The following is a 3,057-nucleotide window of genomic DNA, read 5'->3' as shown; positions in this document are numbered from 1 at the left end:
TGATGCCAACTATCGTGAAGGCTCCAGGGCTAAGTGAGCATATCTGTCTCTAGGGAGAGCCCAAGTGCTATGTATAAAGGAGACTGATCGAGTGAGTGCCTCTACTACTAATGGGGGGGCAGCCATCTCTGCACGGATAATATCATGTGGTATGGAGGCCATGGCCCTAATCATCCAGGAAATCATAGAAACCAAGGGCCGCTCCATCCATCAGTGCTACTAGCTCGGCTGTGGTGATCCACTGAGGGTCCCCATATCTCCACTCCATATAGCATGGCTGAAGTGACCAAAGTGTTAAAGAGCCAGAGCTTTGTTCGAAGTTCGTGAAACTGAACCTGCGAACACATCCTCTCTAGTCTCCCCAATGCTACATAAGCCCTGGTCAATTTGGTCTCCGCTGCTCTCCTCAAGGAAAATAGTGCTCCACTAAAAACCACACCAAGGTAAGTATATGCATCTGTATACTCCACTGTCTCTTGACCATATGTAAAGGTGGGTGCTGACCTCCTAACCCACTGTGTTGTCGTGTTAAACACCATCACCTTGGTTTTACCAAGGTTAATAGCCCTGGTCAATCTGCTCTCCTCAAGGAAAATAGTGGGCCACTAAAAACCACACCAAGGTAAGTATATGCATCTGTATACTCCACTGTCTCTATATAAAGGTGGGTGCTGACCTCCTAACCCACTGTGTTGTCGTGTTAAACACCATCACCTTGGTTTTACCAAGGTTAATAGACAATCCACTATCCTGTGCAAACGTGTGCAATGCATCCAAATGACGCTGCATCCCCTCTAGAGAATATGAGATCAACACAATATCATCGGCATACAATAACGGTGGAATCCATGTCCCTGCTAGCTATGCTCCTCTGTCACCCTCCCGCTCTACATAGTCCGAAACCCCATCCACATACATCCCAAATAAGGTGGGAGAAAGGGGGTAGCCATGTTTCACCCCAGTAGTGGAGTGAACCATCTCAGATATACCCTGAGTAGTACGTACCTGCCCCACAACTGTCCCCACAACTGTCCTATATAAAGCCATGATTTCCCAAATCAACTCTGTGGCACTCCCATCTCCTGTAGTCTGCGCATCAGTCTGGCTCTCGATACTGTGTCAAAAGCTTTGCGGGAATCCACAAAGCAACAATAAATCCTCCTGCCATATGATCTGCCCTCCTCAATAATAGCTCTGAGTGTCAAGATATGGTCAAGAGTGGAGAAACCTCTCCCGAACCCTGCCTGAGTGCCAAGATATGGTCAAGAGTGGAGAAACCTCTCCTGCTTGCCCTGATGCACGTATGCCCTCTCTCTCTGCCCATCTACTCAACTCCTACTCAAGAATAGATGCATATAATCTAGCCAATGTGTGACCAATCATGATGGTACGATAATTCCGAGGAAGCATGGAATCCCCTGACTTGAAGATAGGTACAATCGTGGACATATTCCAAGTCTCAGGAAAACCCTCACACATGGCTCGGTTAAACATCATAGCAATAAGCTCTGCAAGCATATCTCTGGCACGAATAAAGTGCTCTGCTACCAAACCATCATGATCATATGCTCTCCCAGTCCTCATCCTCTCAATAGCTTTCCTTACCATCTCAGCAGTAAAGAAAGCACATGTCTCTAGGCATGGCTCCGATGGGTCTGGCAGGGGTGGCTGTCCTGGTGCTGTGTACAGGGATGCTGCATACTCACCCCAAATCTCTGTGGAGGTAATGGTGGCTGGCGAGAGAGAGAGAGAGAGAGAAACACAGAGAGAGACAGAGACATGTAAGTCTATGTGTGAGAGTGTGGGGGGGGGAAAGAGTGTGTTTGCATTAGTACATGTGCATGTGTGTGTGTGTGTGTGTAAGAGAGAGAGAGAGAGAGAGAGAGAGAGAGAGAGAGAGAGTTTCGACATTTGAGAGTGTGTGCATGTGTATGTGAGAGAAAGAGGGTGTGCATGTGCATGTGCATGTGAGAGAGAGAGAGAGAGAGAGAGAGAGAGAGAGAGAGAGAGAGAGATTACATGTCCTCACCACTCATCCCTTACCATTAAAATTTAATTAATTAAAATTATATATGTGTGTAAATCTCTGTGTGAGAGAGAGAGAGAGAGAGAGAGAGAGTTTCTATGTAGGAGATAGTTTGTGTCGGAGGAGAGAGTGCGCATTTGCATTAGTGTATGTGCGGTGTGTACATGTGTGTGTGTGTGTGAGAGAGAGAGAGGCAGAGAATTTCTACGTAAGAGATAGTTTGTGTGGGAGGAGAGAGTGTGCGTTTGCATTAGTGTATATGCAGTGTGTACATGTGTGTGTGTGTGTATGAGAGAGAGAGAGAGAGAGAGAGAGAGAGAGAGAGAGAGAGAGAGAGAGAGAAATGAAATGTTATATTAACGTCTTCAAAAGGCCAAAGTGACCTATGAGACCAAAGTTACAACCATGTGACATCTGATACGCTATCTGGAAAAGAAAAGAAAGGACTGAAGGTAAGTATCTAGCCCTACAATACATCAGTAGATAGGGAGCATCCGGAAGCAGCAACTAGGGAGAGTGGGAAGCTAATGCTACTAGTCAAAATGGGATACATGAGAGTATGCATGCATGTGCGTACATTTGCATCTGTGTAGAATGTGCTTGAGAGAGAGTGAGATGGGGCAGACCTGGAGAGAGAGAGAGAGAAAGAGATGTAACGAGGGAGAGGGTGAAAAGAGAGAGAAAGAGAGCGAGAGATAGAGAATAAAAAGTAGCTTTTAATAAAATATAAATTAAATAGAAAACATATATTTATATGTGTGTGTTTTTATTTACATTTATAACATACATACATACATATGTAATACATATATATGTGTGTGTATGTGTGTGTGTTTCGATGTGTGTATGATATATCTATCTGTATATTTAAAAGTGACCACAGCTTATCACCCATCTTTGCACATTAAAATTTAATCAAAATTAATTAAATTATGTCGATGTTTGAATTTATATTTTTTAATACATGTATATATGTATAAGTATATGTGTCTATGTATAAGTATATGTATCTAAAACATAATATTGTATAT

This window comes from Cibotium barometz, chromosome 12, assembly GCF_041138505.1.
Source record: "Cibotium barometz isolate CiBa-2024 chromosome 12, ASM4113850v1, whole genome shotgun sequence".
Classification (NCBI taxonomy): Eukaryota; Viridiplantae; Streptophyta; class Polypodiopsida; order Cyatheales; family Cibotiaceae; genus Cibotium; species Cibotium barometz.
This window is presented reverse-complemented; position numbering follows the sequence as displayed.